This window comes from Triticum dicoccoides, chromosome 6B (genome assembly GCF_002162155.2).
Source record: "Triticum dicoccoides isolate Atlit2015 ecotype Zavitan chromosome 6B, WEW_v2.0, whole genome shotgun sequence".
Classification (NCBI taxonomy): Eukaryota; Viridiplantae; Streptophyta; class Magnoliopsida; order Poales; family Poaceae; genus Triticum; species Triticum dicoccoides.
The window spans coordinates 230,668,407-230,687,232 of NC_041391.1; positions in this window are offsets into that span (position 1 = coordinate 230,668,407).

An 18,826-nucleotide genomic window follows, 5' to 3' on the forward strand; every position below is an offset into this window, starting at 1 on the left:
CTCTAGTTGACTAGCTCGTTGATCAACAGATAGTCATGGTTTCCTGACTATGGACATTAGATGTCGTTGATAACGGGATCACATCATTAGGAGAATGATGTGATGGACAAGACCCAATCCTAAGCATAGCACAAGATCATGTAGTTCGTTTTGCTAGAGCTTTTCCAATGTCAAGTATCTTTTCCTTAGACCATGAGATCGTGTAACTCCCGGATACCGTAGGAGTGCTTTGGGTGTACCAAACGTCAAAACATAACTGGGTGACTATAAAGGTGCACTACAGGTATCTCCGAAAGTGTTTGTTGGGTTGACATGGATCGAGACTGGGATTTGTCACTCCGTGTGACGGAGAGGTATCTCTGGGCCCACTCGGTAATGCATCATCATAATGAGCTCAAAGTGACCAAGTGTTTGGTCACGGGATCATGCATTATGGTACAAGTAAAGTGACTTGTCGGTAACGAGACTGAACAAGGTATTGGGATACCGACGATAGAGTCTCGCGCAAGTAACGTACCGATTGACAAAGGGAATTGTATACAGGGTTGATTGAATCCTCGACATCGTGGTTCATCCGATGAGATCATAGAGGAGCATGTGGGAGCCAACATGGGTATCCAGATCCCACTGTTGGTTATTGGTCGAAGAGCTATCTCGGTCATGTCTGCATGATTCCCGAACCCGTAGGGTCTACACACTTAAGGTTCGGTGATGCTAGGGTTATTAGGAAGACTTGTATGTGATTACCGAATGTTGTTCGGAGTCCCGGATGAGATCCCGGACGTCACGAGGAGTTCCGGAATGGTTCGGAGGTGAAGATTTATATATGGGAAGTTGTCATACGGTCACCGGAAAGTTTCAGGGGCATATCGGTATTGTACCGAGGCCACCGGAGGGGTTCCGGGGGTCCACCGGGAGGGGCCACCTCTCTCGGAGGGCCTCATGGGCCATAGGGGGCAGGAAACCAGCCCTTGGAGGGCTGGGCGCCCCCCCCCTTGGGCCCATGCGCCTAGGGTTGGGGGGGAAACCCTAGTGTGGGCGCCCCCCTTGCTTGGGGGGCAAGCCCCCTCCCTTGGCCGCCGCCCCCCCTCTAGATCTCATCTAGAGGGGGCCGACCCCCTTCCCCCTTCCCCTATAAATAGAGGGGCGAGGGAAGGGCTGCACACAACTTCCAAGGCGCAACCCCTCCCCTCCCCAACACCTCTCCTCCTCCGTTAAGAGCTTGGCGAAGCCCTGCCGGAGTACTGCCTTTCCACCACCACCATGTCGTCGTGCTGCTGTTGGAGCCTTCTTCCTCAACCTCTCCTTCCCCCTTGCTGGATCAAGAAGGAGGAGACGTCATCCACTCCGTACGTGTGTTGAACACGGAGGTGCTATCCGTTCGGCACTTGGTCATCGGTGATTTGGATCACGGCGAGTACGACTCCATCATCCCCGTTCTCTTGAACGCTTCCACTCGCGATCTACAAGGGTATGTAGATGCACTCCTATCACTCGTTGCTTAGATGAACTCATAGATGGATCTTGGTGAAATCGTAGGAAAATTTTTATTTTCTGCAACGTTCCCCAACAGTGGCATCATGAGCTAGGTCTATGCGTAGTTCTCTATTGCACGAGTAGAACACAAATTTGTTGTGGGCGTAGATGTTGTCAACTTTCTTGCCGCTACTAGTCTTATCTTGCTTCAGCGGTATTGTGGGATGAAGCGGCCCGGACCGACCTTACACGTACGCTTACGTGAGACAGGTTCCACCGACTGACATGCACTAGTTGCATAAGGTGGCTAGCGGGTGTCTGTCTCTCCCACTTTAGTTGCAGCGGATTCGATGAAAAGGGTCCTTATGAAGGGTAAATAGAAGTTGACAAATCACGTTGTGGTTTTTTCGTAGGTAACAAAACGTTCTTGCTAGAACCCTATTGTAGCCACGTAAAAGATGCAACAACAATTAGAGGACATCTAACTTGTTTTTGCAGCAATTGCCTTGCGACGTGATATGGCCAAAAGTTGTGATGAATGATGAATGATATATTGTGATGTATGAGATCATGTTCTTGTAATAGGAATCACGACTTGCATGTCGATGAGTATGACAACCGGCAGGAGCCATAGGAGTTGTCTTTAATTTTGTATGACCTGCGTGTCATTGAAGAATGCCATGTAAATTACTTTACTTTATTGCTAAACGCGTTAGCCATAGAAGTAGAAGTAGTCGTTGGTGTGACAACTTCATGAAGACACGATGATGGAGATCATGGTGTCATGCCGGTGACGAAGATGATCATGGAGCCCCGAAGATGGAGAACAAAGGAGCTATATGATACTGGCCATATCATGTCACTACTATATAATTGCATGTGATGTTTATTATGTTTATGCATCTTGTTTACTTAGAACGACGGTAGTAAATAAGATGATCCCTTATAACAATTTCAAGAAAGTGTTCTCCCTGACTGTGCGCCGTTGCTAAAGTTCGTCGTTTCGAAGCACCACGTGATGATCGGGTGTGATAGATTCTTACGTTCACATACAACGGGTGTAAGACAGTTTTACACATGCAAAAACACTTAGGGTTAACTTGACGAGCCTAGCATGTACAGACATGGCCTCGGAACACAGAGACCGAAAGGTCGAACATGAGTCGTATGGAAGATATGATCAACATGGAGATGTTCACCGATGATGACTAGTCCGTCTCACGTGATGATCGGACACGGCCTAGTCGACTCGGATCGTGTAACACTTAGATGACTAGAGGGATGTCTAATCTGAGTGGGAGTTCATTAAAATAATTTGATTAGATGAACTTAATTATCATGAACTTAGTCTAAAACCTTTGCAAATATGTCTTGTAGATCAAATGGCCAACGCTCATGTCAACATGAACTTCAACGCGTTCCTAGAGAAAACCAAGCTGAAAGATGATGGAAGCAACTATACGGACTGGGTCCGGAACCTGAGGATCATCCTCATAGCTGCCAAGAAAGCATATGTCCTAGATGGACCGCTAGGTGAAGCACCCATCCCAGAGAACCAAGACGTTATGAACGCTTGGCAGTCACGTGCTGATGATTACTCCCTCGTTCAGTGCGGCATGCTTTACAGCCTAGAACCGGGGCTCCAAAAGCGTTTTGAGCAACACGGAGCATATGAGATGTTCGAGGAGCTAAAAATGGTTTTCCAAGCTCATCCCGGGTCGAGAGATATGAAGTCTCTGACAATTTCTACAATTGTAAGATGGAGGAAAATAGTTCTATCAGTGAGCACATACTCAAAATGTCTGGTTGCACAACCGCCTGACCCAGCTGGACATTAACCTCCCGGACGAGGCGGTCATTGACAGAATCCTCAGTCGCTCCCACCAAGCTACAAGAGCTTTGTGATGAACTACAATATGCAGGGGATGGTGAAAACTATTCCTGTAGTATTTTCAATGCTGAAGTCGGCAGAGGTAGAAATCAAGAAAGAACATCAAGTGTTGATGGTCAATAAAACCACCAAGTTCAAGAAGGGCAAGGGTAAGAAGAACTTCAAGAAGGACGGCAAGGATGTTGCCGCGCCCGGTAAGCCAGTTGCCGGGAAGAAGTTAAAGAATGGACCCAAGCCTGAGACTGAGTGCTTTTATTGCAAAGGGAAGGGTCACTGGAAGCGGAACTGCCCCAAATACTTAGCGGACAAGAAGGCCGGCAACACTAAAGGTATATTTGATATACATGTAATTGATGTGTACCTTACCAGTACTCGTAGTAACTCCTAGGTATTTGATACCGGTGTTGTTGCTCATATTTGTAACTCACAGCAGGAGATGCGGAATAAGCAGAGACTGGCGAAGGACGAGGTGACAATGCGCGTCGGGAATGGTTCCAAGGTCGATGTGATCGCCGTCGGCACGCTACCTCTACATTTACCTACGGGATTAGTTTTAAACCTTAATAATTGTTATTTAGTGCCAAGTTTGAGCATGAACATTGTATCTGGATCTCGTTTGATACGAGATGGCTACTCATTTAAATCCGAGAATAATGGTTGTTCTATTTATATGAGAGATATGTTTTATGGTCATGCCCCGATGGTCAATGGTTTATTCTTAATGAATCTCGAACGTAATGTTACACATATTCATAGTGTGAATACCAAAAGATGTAAAGTTGATAACGATAGTCCCACATACTTGTGGCACCGCCGCCTTGGTCACATTGGTGTCAAGCGCATGAAGAAGCTCCATGCTGATGGACTTTTAGAGTCTCTCGATTATGAATCATTTGACACATGCGAACCATGCCTCATGGGCAAAATGACCAAGACTCTGTTCTCCGGAACAATGGAGCGAGCAACCAACTTATTGGAAATCATACACACCGATGTGTGCGGTCCAATGAGCGTTGAGGCTCGCAGAGGATATCGTTATGTTCTCACTCTCACTGATGACTTGAGTAGATATGGGTATGTCTACTTTATGAAACACAAGTCTGAGACCTTTGAAAAGTTCAAGGAATTTCAGAATGAGGTAGAGAATCAACGTGACTGAAAGATAAAGCTCCTACGATCAGATCGTGGAGGAGAATATTTAAGTCACGAATTTGGTACGCACTTAAGGAAATGTGGAATCGTTTCACAACTCATGCCGCCTAGTACACCTCAGCGTAACGGTGTGTCCGAACGTAGTAATCGCACTCTATTGGATATGGTGCGGTCTATGATGTGTCTTACCGATTTACCGCTATCATTTTGGGGATACGCTCTAGAGACAGCTACATTCACTTAAATAGGGCCCTGTCTAAATCCGTTGAGACGACGCCCTATGAATTATGGTTTGGGAAGAAACCTAAGCTGTCATTTCTAAAAGTTTGGGGATGCGATGCTTATGTCAAGAAACTTCAACCTGAAAAGCTCGAACCCAAGTCGGAAAAATGTGTCTTCATAGGATACCCCAAGGAAACCATTGAGTATACCTTCTACTTAAGATCCGAGGGCAAGATCTTTGTTTCCAAGAACGGATCCTTTCTGGAAAAAGAGTTTCTCTCGAAAGAAGTAAGTGGGAGGAAAGTAGAACTCGATGAAGTACTACCTCTTGAACCGGAAAGTAGTGTAGCTTAGGAAAATGTTCCTGTGGTGCCTACACCAACTGGAGAGGAAAATAATGATGATGATCAAGGTACTTCAGATCAAGTTGCTACTGAACTTCGTAGGTCCACAAGGACACGCTCCGCACCAGAGTGGTACGGCAACCCTGTCTTGGAAATCATGTTGTTAGACAACGGTGAACCTTCGAACTATGAAGAAGCGATGGCGGGCCCAGATTCCAACAAATGGCTTGAAGCCATGCAATCCGAGATAGAATCCATGTATGAAAACAAAGTATGGACTTTGACAGACTTGCCCGATGATCGGCGAGCGATAGAAAACAAATGGATCTTTAAGAAGAAGACGGACATGGATGGTAATGTTACCATCTATAAAGCTCGACTTGTCGCTAAGGGTTATCGGCAAGTTCAAGGGGTTGACTACGATGAGACATTCTCTCCCGTTGCGAAGCTGAAGTCCGTCCGAATCATGTTAGCAATTGCCGCATACTATGATTATGAGATATGGCAGATGGACGTCAAAACGGCATTCCTTAACGGACATCTTAAGGAAGAACTGTATATGATGCAGCCGGAAGGTTTTGTCGATCCTAAGAATGCTAACAAAGTATGCAAGCTCCAGCGATCCATTTATGGGCTGGTGTAAGCATCTCGGAGTTGGAACATTCGCTTTGATAAGATGATCAAAGCGTTTGGTTTTATACAGACTTATGGAGAAGCCTGCGTTTACAAGAAAGTGAGTGGGAGCTCTGTAGCATTTCTCATATTATATGTAGATGACATACTCTTGATGGGAAATGATATAGAACTGTTGGACAGCATTAAGGCCTACTTGAATAAGTGTTTTTCAATGAAGGACCTTGGAGAAGCTGCTTACATATTAGGCATCAAGATCTATAGGGATAGATAGAGACGCCTCATAGGTCTTTCATAAAGCACATACCTTGATAAGATTTTGAAGAAGTTCAAAATGGATCAGTCCAAGAAAGGGTTCTTGCCTGTATTGCAAGGTGTGAGATTGAACTCGGCTCAATGCCCGACCACGGCAAAAGATAAAGAAGAGATGAGTGTCATCCCCTATGCTTCAGCCATAGGATCTATTATGTATGCCATGCTGTGTACCAGACCTGATGTAAACCTTGCCGTAAGTTTGGTAGGAAGGTACCAAAGTAATCCCGGCAAGGAACACTAGACAACGGTCAAGAATATCCTGAAGTACCTAAAAAGGACAAAGGACATGTTTCTCGTTTATGGAGGTGATGAAGAGCTCGTCATAAAGGGTTACGTCGACGCTAGCTTCGACATAGATCTGGATGACTCTAAGTCACAAACCGGATATGTGTATATGTTGAATGATGGAGCAGTAAGCTGGTGCAGCTGCAAGCAGATCATCATGGCGGGATCTACATGTGAAGCGGAGTACAAGGCAGCCTCGGAGGCAGCGCAGGAAGCAATTTGGGTGAAGGAGTTCATCACCGACCTAGGAGTCATACCCAATGCGTCGGGTCCGATCAAACTTTTCTGTGACAACACTGGAGCTATTGCCCTTGCCAAGGAGCCCAGGTTTCACAAGAAGACCAGGCACATCAAGCGTCGTTTCAACTCCATCCGTGAAAAAGTTCAAGATGGAGACATAGATATTTGCAAAGTACATACGGATCTGAATGTCGCAGATCCGTTGACTAAACCTCTTTCGCGAGCAAAACATGATCAACACCAGAACTCTATGGGTGTTCGATTCATCACAATGTAACTAGATTATTGACTCTAGTGCAAGTAGGAGACTGTTGGAAATATGCCCTAGAGGCAATAATAAAAGATTATTATTATATTTCCTTGTTCATGATAATTGTCTTTATTCATGCTATAATTGTATTATCAGGAAATCGTAATACACGTGTGAATACATAGACCATAATATGTCCCTAGTAAGCCTCTAGTTGACTAGCTCGTTGATTAACAGATAGTCATGGTTTCCTGACTATGGACATTAGATGTCGTTGATAACGGGATCACATCATTAGGAGAATGATGTGATGGACAAGACCCAATCCTAAGCATAGCACAAGATCGTGTAGTTCGTTTTGCTAGAGCTTTTCCAATGTCAAGTATCTTTTCCTTAGACCATGAGATCGTGTAACTCCCGGATACCGTAGGAGTGCTTTGGGTGTACCAAACGTCACAACGTAACTGGGTGACTATAAAGGTGCACTACAGGTATCTCCGAAAGTGTTTGTTGGGTTGACACGGATCGAGACTGGGATTTGTCACTCCGTATGATGGAGAGGTATCTCTGGGCCCACTCGGTAATGCATCATCATAATGAGCTCAAAGTGACCAAGTGTTTGGTCACGGGATCATGCATTACGGTACGAGTAAAGTGACTTGCCGGTAACGAGACTGAACAAGGTATTGGGATACCGACGATCGAGTCTTGGGCAAGTAATGTACCGATTGACAAAGGGAATTGTATACGGGTTTGATTGAATCCTCGACATCGTGGTTCATCTGATGAGATCATCGAGGAGCATGTGGGAGCCAACATGACTATCCAGATCCCGTAGTTGGTTATTGGACGGAGAGCTGTCTCGGTCATGTCTGCATGATTCCCGAACCCGTAGGGTCTACACACTTAAGGTTCGGTGACGCTAGGGTTATTAGGAAGATTTGTATGTGATTACCGAATGTTGTTCGGAGTCCCGGATGAGATCCCGGATGTCACGAGGAGTTCCGGAATGGTCCGGAGGTGAAGATTTATATATGGGAAGTTGTCATACGGTCATCGGAAAGTTTCGGGGGCCTATCGGTATTGTACCGGGGCCACCGGAGGGGTTCCGAGGGTCCACCGGGAGGGGCCACCTCTCTCGGAGGGCCTCATGGGCCGTAGGGGGCAGGAAACCAGGTCCTGGAGGGCTAGGTGTCGTGGTTCTAAGCCTGATAGTAGAGTGGGGGGTAGGTATGGAGAGGCAAGGTCCTAGCTATGGAGAGGTTGTAAACACAAGGGATGTACGAGTTCAGGCCCTTCTCGGAAGAAGTAATAGCCCTACGTCTCGGAGCCCGGAGGCGGTCGAGTGGATTATGAGTATGTGAGTTACAAGATGCCGAACCCTTCTACCTGTGGAGGGGGGTGGCTTATATAGAGTGCGCCAGGACCCCAGCCAGCCCACGTAGGAGAGGGTTTAAGGTGAGTTAAGTCTGGGGCGTTACTGGTAACGCCCCACATAAAGTGTCTTTACTATCATAAAGCCTACTTAATTACAGGCCGTTGCAGTGCAGAGTGCCTCTTGACCTCCTGGTGGTCCAGTGAGTCTTCATGGTCGAGTCCTTCAAGTCAGTCGAGTGAGTCCCTCGTTGGTCGACTGGAAGGCGACCTCTTCTAAGGGTGTCCTTGGGCAAGGTACTTAGACCAGGTCCATGACCCTACCCTAGGTACATGACCCCATCATTAGCCCCCGAATGGATTGAGGCTTCGAGTGAGGAAGGAGTTGATGTTGTTTCCGATTAACCTTTGCACACTGGTCGTGCGTTGTTCTGGACCAAAGAATCTCTTCGTCGGTAGTGAGCAACTTGTCTTCAGTCGACTCGATCCATTCTCTTCTTTCGTCGAGTGATCTTTCGGGCTTCGACGATCTCCGAGCGACGGATCGCGGGAAACCCCGCGTCTGACAGATCAATCTGCCGTTCACGGATTCCGCGGGATGCGAAATTTGGGGACGCGCGCGAAGCGGAGCGGACCGCGGCGTTCGGATGGGACGGGACATAGACGCCTCGATCTCCGCGCCGCTTTCTTCACCACGTATCCCGTCTGCATAACTGTTCTTGGATATGATTAGATCGACCGGGCCCACCTGTCATCCACTCGGAAGGGACCTTATAAATGCGCCCGACGAGGATTTTTGTACTGTGCCTCAGCTTTCTCTCTCTCTCTTCTCCCTTCGTCCCCGTCCAGCGCGCTCGCTCTCGCCCCCGCACAACTTCCCCTCGCGCATCTCGCCGGCAACCATGGCCAAGGAGAAGACGGCGGCGCTGGAACATGCGAAGAAGGCGTCGGCGTCGGAGAAGGCGAAGGGGAGATCTACCAGCCGCGGCGGGTCTTCATCCAGATCCCGCCTGCCGAAGGGCTGGGTCCAAGGGGACTGGATCCAGTCGACCATCACAGAAAAAGATCTCCTCGACATGGCCAACGAGGGCTTGATCCCTCATGGAGCTGCGAGGCTTCCGGGGAAGGAGTGGCAGCCCCAGCCAGAAGAGGGTGAGTGCGTGCTCTTGGCCACTCATGCTGATCGTGGATTTTCTTTGCCGCCGAGTATTTTCTTCCGTGGCTTCTTGAACTTCTTTGGAGCGCAGCTCCACCACTTTACCCCAAATTCTATTGCCTATCTTGCCACGTTCGTGTCTATGTGTGAGGGTTTCCTGGGCTGTCGACCGCACTGGGGTTTGTTCAAGCATATATTCACGTGTCGCTCTCAGACCGTGAAGAAGGCGAGCCCAGGCGATGAAAATACCCGAGTCGTCCAAATGTGTGGGGGTCTGGGCATCCAGGTGAGGAATAAGAGCACCTTCCCGCCCATGACCTTTCCCGAGTCAGTCAGAGGCTGGCAGTCGACTTGGTTCTACTGCCAGGACCAGTCGACGCCGGGGCAGTCGAGTGGACTCCCTCAGTTTACCATGGACCAAGTGAACAAGCCCTCCTCTCTGAAGTTGATTCCGGAGGAGAAAGCTGACGTGAAGATGTTGATGGAGCGCGTGGTGCAGTTGGTTCGGGAGGGAGTGACGGGCATGGATCTCCTGGAGGTCTTCCTTAGGCGTCGCATCCAGCCCCTTCAGTTCCGGAGCCACTGCATGTGGTTGTACTGTGGGACTGAAGACGAGACTCGAGTCCATCCAGAAGCAGTCGACGATGTCACTCTGGAAAGATGGATGGTAGCCGTTACCGGAAACAAGGATAACCCACGCGGAGCCAGAAGGATTCCTCCACTCGACCACAACAGCGATCCAAACAAGGTCGTTTGCTCTGCTCTCCACTGTGTTCTTGTCACATTCATTTCTGTTTATCCTGTTGACTGGTCGATTGATCCTTGTCTTGATATCTGCTAGGCCCTCACCGAGCTGTACTCGATGCCCAATGGGGCACAAGCTCTGACTGAGGAGGGTGAGGCGAGTGGGGGCGAGAGCCAGGAAGAGGAGGAATGGGACTCGGACGTTGCAGAGGATGATGATGACGATGATGATGATGACGGTGATGAAGATGACGTTGAAGACGAGGAGGAAGAGGAGGAGGAGGTCGTACCACTGCGCTCGGAAAGGCGGTCGAAGCTTGTCCACGACCCTTCGACTGAACGTGGTAAGGGGGTTGCGACCGCCGCTCAGTCGACCAAACGCCCTCGGACCACCTCTCCAGTGCCGACTGAAAAGGCGCCGAAGCAGCCCAGGGCGGCCTCGTCGAAGCCGATCAAGCTCCTGCCGAAGATGAAGGTGTCCATCCCCACCATATCAGGGTAATCGTGCTGCTTAAGTCCTCTTATTTTATGCGAACTTTGTCTCTGGTTGACGCTGAAGTTAGTCGACTGATTCTTTGGAGTTGCAGTGTTGCTACTTCTGAGACCTCAGCCCGGGCTGATGACCATGAGATGGAGGACGCAGCAACTTCAAAACCAGGTACTATATTCTTAACGCCGTTTTTAGTCGACTGACTCGCGACCTCTGATCCTGATACTTCTCCGTAGCTCCACCCACCGCTGTTATCAATCTTCCTGATGATGATGAGGATGAGGAACCGCTGAAACGCAGAAGGAGTAGGAAAGCGTCTGCCAGCAAGGTGCCCCAGGATGTGATGGCGCCTAAGATTCTGATTGCGGAGGAAGAGAACACCACTCGACACACGGTGTCCTTCGTAGATCCATTGACGAGTGCTCAGCATCCCTCCCTCTTCACGACGCACCACGTCCCAGAGGACCAAGCTGGCGCGGCGAAGGAGGCAATACGCCAGGCGGGAATCATGATGGAGCAGTTGAAGACCATCCGGGATGCGAGCCAGGCAGCTTATGACGCCAGTTCTGCCCTCCAAAGCAATGTTCAGGTCAGTCGACCACCGTTTGTTCTGTTGGATATGCTACCAAAAACTTTAACTTTCCGGAATTAATAGTAGTCACCCACTGGGTGTGTCGATTAAACTCCGTGTTAGCGGGGGCACGCTGAGTGCACCCGCTGGGTGTAGTCCCCAAGGCTAAGGTCGACTGCTGGCAGTCGGCCTTAGGCTTTATGATGTCAATTTTTCTGTCAGTCGACTATGTCGACTGGATTTCACAAACCGGTGGGGGCACGCTGAGTGCACCCACTGGGTGTAGTCCCCGAGACTATGGTCGACTGCTTGCAGTTGATCACAGTCTTAAAGAATACATCTCTCTCTTTTTTTTGAGGTCGACTGGTCGACTTTATCTTCAACAGGATTAGTGGGGGCACGCTGAGTGCACCCACTGGGTGTAGTCCCCGAGACTACGGTCGAATGCTTGTATTCGGCTGTAGTCTTAGAAACGTGTGTTTTTCCTTTTTCACTCGGAAGTGAATTATAATTGACATTTAGTCGATTGGTTCTTCGCAGAACTCCTGTGATCTTGTGGCTCGCTACTCTGAGCTGGAAAACAAGCACACTCAACTCGAGCTGAGCTTGAAGCTGGTTCAGGAGAAGCTGACGAAGGCAAAGGAGGAGACCGAAGGTATGTTTGGTGAGACCCTGACGACTGCTTTTCCCCTTGCTTGTTTCAAAATCTGATCTTGCTGTAACTTGCAGGTAAGGTAAGGGAGGCCTAGCAGAAGAAAGACCTCGAACTAGCTGAGAAGATCAAGCTTGCTGACGAGAAGTTAGCTTCAGTCACCAAGCTTGAACAAGACAATACCAATCTGAAAGCTGCTCTTGGGATCGCCAACAAGGAGGTCAGTCGACTAAAAACTGATAAAGCTGCCCTGACCGACCAAGTCAGTAAGTTGACTGGGAAGAAAAACGATCTGGAGGCCTTCCTGAGTGGTCTTGCCAAGAAGCTGTTTCTTATGCTTGAAGGTAAACCTCTATGCTCGGCAAACATTTCCAATTGTGGTTTTTCCATTCGACCATCCCCTTGACTTAGTGATCACCCTTGCAGAATTTTGTCAAAACTTTGAAGAAGAAACTAGCCGGCTGGAGCCAAACCTCGACCCCGTCAATTCTCCGGTGAACGACGAAGTTGCCATGGATGTTTTCCGACTGGAGTCTCGTGTTACAGCTGTCGTGGGCTATCTCGCAAGGCTGAAGGCCGCCACATCTCGCATCGACTCGACGCTCTGGCCTGAGGAGACACTTCAGAATGACCTTGAGTCGCTGATGGCCCGCTTGAACACGATCCCTGGTCGAGTGCAGGAATGGAAGAAGTCCTCGGCTCGGTGTGGTGCAGATGTTGCTCTGTGTCCGGCCCGAGTCCACTGTAAAGACGCGCGAGAAGAGAAGCTGGCGGCCCTTCGGGTGGCCAACACCAAGAAACACGACTTCAGGTCCTTTATGGAAACTTTCCTTGCGGCTGCCACTCGGATCGCCGACGGAATTGACCTTGATGAGTTCGTTGCACCTTCCAGCCCTCCACAGGAGGGGTAAAAAACTTCTTCTGGCTCGACGCTTTAAATTTGCCTCGGTATGCCGAGTGGAATTGTAACCGATAAACCTTAACAGGCTTAACGCCTGAGCACTTTCGGTTCCTTTAGATATCGATTCAAACTTGAATTTGGTGCTTGAATATGATTGCCTTTGGCTCGAAATGTCTTTTGCAGGTTCAAAGCAAGGCGCCTTTACTGCAATCGACTTATTCTTTAGTCCACTTAGGCGAGCACTGGACTGCGGCTAAGCCTCCGAGTGGAAGCCCGGCTTACCACTCAGTAGGATTTCTGTAACTTAGGCGAGCACTGGGCTGCAGCTAAGCCCCCGAGTGAGAGGTTTACTCTTCACTCGGTAGAATTTTCATAACTTAGGCGAGTGCTTGGACTGCAGATAAGCCCCCGAGTGAGAGGGTTGCTCTCCACTCGGTAGGATTTTGACAAACTTAGGCGAGTGCTTGGACTGCAGCTAAGCCCCCGAGTGAGAGGTTTGCTCTTCACTCGGTAGGATTTTTAAAACTTAGCCGAGTGCTTGGACTGTAGCTAAGCCCCCGAGCGAAAGTCTGGCTTACCACCCGGTAGGATTTTGACAACTTAGGCGAGCACAAGGCTGCAGCTAAGCCCCCGAGCGAAAGTCTGGCTTACCACTCGGTAGGATTTTGACAACTTAGGCGAGCACAAGGCTGCAGCTAAGCCCCCGAGTGAGAGGTTTGCTCTTCACTCGGTAGGATTTTTAACTACTTAGGCGAGCACAGGGCTGCAGCTAAGCCCCCGAGTGAGAGGTTTGCTCTTCACTCGGTAGGATTTTTAAAACTTAGGCGAGTGCTTGGACTGCAGCTAAGCCCCCGAGTGAGAGGGTTGCTCTCCACTCGGTAAGATTTTGACAAACTTAGGCGAGTCCTTGGACTGCAGCTAAGCCTCCGAGTGGAAGTCTGGCTTACCACTCGGTAGGATTTTGATAACTTAGGCGAAACGGATTCGCAGCTAAGCCTCCGAGTGGGAGTCTGGCTCACCACTCGGTAGGATTTTTACAAACTTAGGCGAAACGGATTCGCGGCTAAGCCTCCGAGTGGGAGTCTGGCTCACCACTCGGTAGGATTTTTACAAACTTAGGCGAAACGGATTCGCGGCTAAGTCACCCACTGAGGGGGAATTTTATTGGACAAAAATAAAAAGTGACAGAAATTATGGAGGAACTATGACACTATTATTTTGAGGTCCATGAACTACAGAAGTACTTTATTGCAACTCATCCGAGTGATAAAACTTAAGTATAAAATGGGCGGAGTAGCTCCGCGTTCCAAGCTCGGGGCTCGTCGATATTATGCTCGACGTTGTAAAGACGGTACGCCCCGTTGTGGAGAACCTTGGTGACGATGAAGGGACCTTCCCAAGAAGGAGCAAGCTTGTGTGGTTTGTGCTGATCCACTCGGAGAACTAAATCTCCTTCCTGGAAGGCTCGACCTCTCACATTTCTGGCGTGGAAACGACGCAAATCTTGTTGGTAGATGGTCGACCAGATCAGAGCCATCTCCCTTTCTTCCTCTAAAAGGTCGACGGCGTCCTGCCGCGCTTGTTCCGCCTCTGCTTCGTTGTAGATTTCAACTCGAGGAGCATTGTGGAGAAGATCACTCGGCAAGACTGCTTCAGCTCCGTAGACCAAGAAGAATGGAGTTCTTCCGGTCGACCGATTAGGTGTGGTCCGCAGCCCCCAAAGCACTGAGGGAAGTTCGTCGACCCAAGCTCCAGCCGCGTGTTTGAGATCACGCATCAGTCGGGGCTTCAATCCTTTAAGAATCAGTCCATTAGCTCGCTCTGCTTGTCCATTCGACTGCGGATGGGCGACTGAAGCGTAGTCGACCCGTGTGCCTTGGGAGTTGCAGAAATCTCTGAATTCCTCCGAGTCAAAGTTCGACCCATTATCCGTAATGATGCTGTGCGGGACTCCATATCTGAATATTAGTTCCCTGATGAAGCTAACAGCAGTACCGGTGTCAAGGTTCTTGATTGGTTTAGCCTCGATCCACTTGGTGAACTTGTCGAATGCCACCAGTACATGCGTGAAGCCGCTTCGTCCTGTTCTCAAAGGACCGACCATGTCCAATCCCCATACTGCGAAAGGCCAGACGAGTGGGATGGTCTTCAGAGCCGACGCAGGCTTGTGCGACATATTCGAGTAGAACTGACATCCCTCGCACTTATCCACTATCTCTTTTGCCATCTCATTCGCCTTTGGCCAGTAAAATCCGGCTCGGTATGCTTTGGCCACGATGGTCCGAGAGGACGCATGATGACCACAGGTCCCCGAGTGGATATCATTGAGGATGAGTCGACCTTCCTCTGGTGTTATGCACTTCTGGCCAACTCCAGTCGCGCTTTCTCTGTATAATTGTCCTTTGATTACGGTAAAGGCCTTAGATCGACGGACGATCTGTCGAGCCTCTTCCTCATCCTCCGGAAGCTCTTTTCTCAGGATATATGCGACATACGGAACTGTCCAGTCGGGAATGACCACCAAAACCTCCATGATCAAGTCGACCATCGCTGGGACCTCAATCTCAGTCGGATCTGTGGCACTCTTGGGCTGTGGAGTTTCTTCGGTGAAAGGATCTTCTTTGACTGACGGAGTGTGTATATGCTCCAAGAACACACCACTCGGAATGGCTTCTCTCTTGGAACCTATCTTTGCTAGATCATCAGCTGCTTGATTTTTCAGTCGGGGTATATGATGGAGCTCCAACCCCTCGAACTTCTTTTCCAGCTTCCTCACTGCACTGCAGTATCCAGTCATGGCTGGGCTTCTCACGTCCCACTCTTTCATCACCTGGTTGACCACTAAATCCGAGTCGCCATAGACCATCAGGCGACGGACGCCGAGTGAAATGGCCATGCGCAACCCATATAAGAGGGCCTCATATTCTGCCTCATTGTTGGAGGAATCAAAGTGAATCTGGAGCACATATCTGAGCTTATCTCCTCTGGGGGAAACCAGGACAACCCCAGCACCGGAACCATTCAACATCTTAGAGCCATCAAAGAACATGGTCCAATGCTCCGAGTGAACTTCAGTCGGCTGCTGTTGCTCAATCCACTCGGCGAGGAAATCTGCTATTGCCTGGGACTTAATGGCTTTCTTTGCCTCAAACTTGATATCACGGGGAAGAAGTTCAACCGCCCATTTGGCCACTCGACCAGTTGCATCTCTGTTGTGCAAGATCTCTGATAGTGGAGCGTCGCTAACGACTGTGATGGAAGGATCAGAAAAATAATGAGCAACCTTCTTTGTGGTCATGTATATTCCATACACAAGCTTCTGATAATGAGGATATCTCTGCTTGGATGGAGTCAAGACTTCAGACAAATAATACACTGGGCGCTGAACTTTGAGAGCTTTTCCTTCTTCTTCCCGCTCGACCATAAGCACAGTACTGACGACTTGTCCTGTGGCTGCGATATAGAGCAACAGAGGCTCTTTGCTGATTGGAGCAGCAAGCACCGGCTGGGTGGAGAGCAGAGCTTTTAGCTCGGCAAACGCTGCATCAGCTTCTGGAGTCCACTCGAACTTGTCTGTCTTCTTCATCAGTCGGTAAAGAGGCAATGCCTTTTCACCGAGTCGTGAGATGAATCGACTTAATGCGGCCAAGCATCCAGTAAGCTTCTGGACATCGTGCACTCGCACAGGGCGTTTCATTCGGAGAATAGTGCCAATCTTCTCTGGGTTAGCGTCGATTCCCCGTTCGGAAACGAGAAAACCGAGTAACTTACCACCAGGAACTCCAAATGTGCACTTTGATGGATTGAGCTTGATATCATATCTTCTGAGGTTGGCAAATGTTTCGGCGAGATCAGCGAGCAGGTCGGAACCTTTTCTTGACTTGACAACAATATCATCCATATATGCTTCCACATTCCGACTGATTTGAGTGAGTAGACACTTCTGAATCATTCGCATAAATGTGGCTCCGGCATTCTTGAGGCTGAATGGCATGGTGATATAGCAGAAGCACCCGAATGGAGTGATGAAAGCTGTTTTTACCTCGTCGGGTCCGTACAGACGGATCTGGTGGTACCCGGAGTAGGCATCTAGAAAAGACAGCCTCTCGCATCCCGCGGTCGAGTCAACAATTTGATCTATGCGAGGGAGAGGAAAATGATCTTTCGGGCAGGCCCGGTTGATGTGCTTGAAATCAATGCACATTCGGAGCGACTTGTCCTTCTTAGGAACCATGACGACATTAGCAAGCCACTCGGAGTGGTATATCTCTCGGATAAATCCTGCCGCCAACAGTCGAGCCACTTCCTCACCAATGGCTTTTCTCTTCTGGACGGCGGACCGCCGAAGATGCTCTTTAAATGGTTTTGCAGACGAGTCGACTCTTAGGCGATGCTCAGCCAGTCCCCTGGGAACACCTGGCATGTCAGCGGGCTTCCATGCAAAAATGTCCCAGTTCTCACGGAGGAACTGGATGAGCGCTTCTTCCTATTTTGGGTCGAGTGTTGTGGAGATGCGGGTCGGAGCTGCATCGGGGTCGGTCGGGTGAATGTGAACAGGCTTCGTTTCACCGGACGACTGGAATGCAGACTTTGTGGCGGGTTTCTTTGATCGCAGCAAGTCACTCGGATCTGCATTTTGCTTGTATTCTTCGAATTCGACCGCTGTCACCTGGGAATCGGCAATCTTTGAGCCCTTCTGAAAGCACTCTTCTGCCTTTTTCCGATCACCGGTGACAGTGATCACTCCTTTGGGGCCGGGCATCTTCAATTTGAGGTACACGTAACATGGTCGAGCCATGAACCGTGCGTAAGCTGGCCTCCCCAAAATGGCATGATATGCACTCTGAAAATCCACGACCTCAAACGTCAACTTTTCTTTGCGAAAATGTTTCGAATCACCAAACACCACGTCCAAAGCTATTTGGCCGAGTGACTCGGCTTTCTTCCCTGGTATAACTCCATGAAAGCTCATGTTACTAGTGCTTAGTCGGGACATCGGAATGCCCATTCCTTTCAGTGTGTCTGCATACAACAAATTCAGCCCGCTTCCATCGTCCATCAGCACTTTTGTCAGTCGAGTGCCTTCGACAACTGGATCGACCACCAAAGCTTGCCTCCCAGGGGTGGCAATATGAGTCAGGTGATCAGATTGGTCGAATGTGATGGGTATTTGAGACCATTTCAGATAATTCGCTTTTGCTGGGGCAACCATGTTCACCTCTCGGTTAATGACTTTCAATCGACTCCTACTTTCCACATCTGCAAAGATCATCAGAGTGGAGTTGATATGCGGATATCCTTCCTCACTGTCCTCCCTGTCTTCGGCCTTGTCCTTCTCCTTCTCCTTGTCCTTAGACTATTTTCCCTGAAACTGCTGGATCAGGAGTCGACATTGGCGAGTGGTGTGCTTCGGGTAGATGATATTCCCCTCTTCGTCTTTCTTCGTGTGGATGTGACATGGCATATCCATTACGTCGTTCCCTTCTTTATCCTTTACCTTCTTGGGGTTCCAGGATCCTTTTGGTTTCCCCTTAAACTTTCCTTGAGTCACGGCCAGAGCCTCTCCAGGAGCTGCCGGTTCAGCCTTCCGCTTCTGTTTCCGACTGGTGTTTCCTTTTTCCAACTGACTCGGCTTGTGTTTGCCGCTTCGGAGTCGTTCTTCTTCTTCGCCGTTGGCGTACTTGGTAGCAATCTCCATCATCCGACTCAAGGTCATGTCACCGGTTCGACCAAACTTCAAACTCAGTTCTCTGTTCTTGACGCCATCTTTGAAGGCGCAGACTGCCTGATGATCGGACACATTCTCCACAGTGTGGTGCAAAGTGATCCACCTCTGAATATACTCTCTGAGAGTCTCATTAGCCTTCTGCACGTAGACTTGCAACTCTGTCAATCCAGCTGGTCGCTTGCAAGTTCCTTCAAACGTTCTGATGAACACTCGGGACAGATCTTCCCAAGTGTAAATGCTGGTATGAGGTAATTGAGTCAACCATGCCCTGGCAGAACCTTCCAGCATGAGGGGCAAATGCTTCATGGCCACCTCGTCGTTCCCACCACCAATCTGAACTGCCACTCGGTAATCTTCAAGCCAAGTTTCAGGCTTAGACTCACCAGTGAACTTGCTGACTCC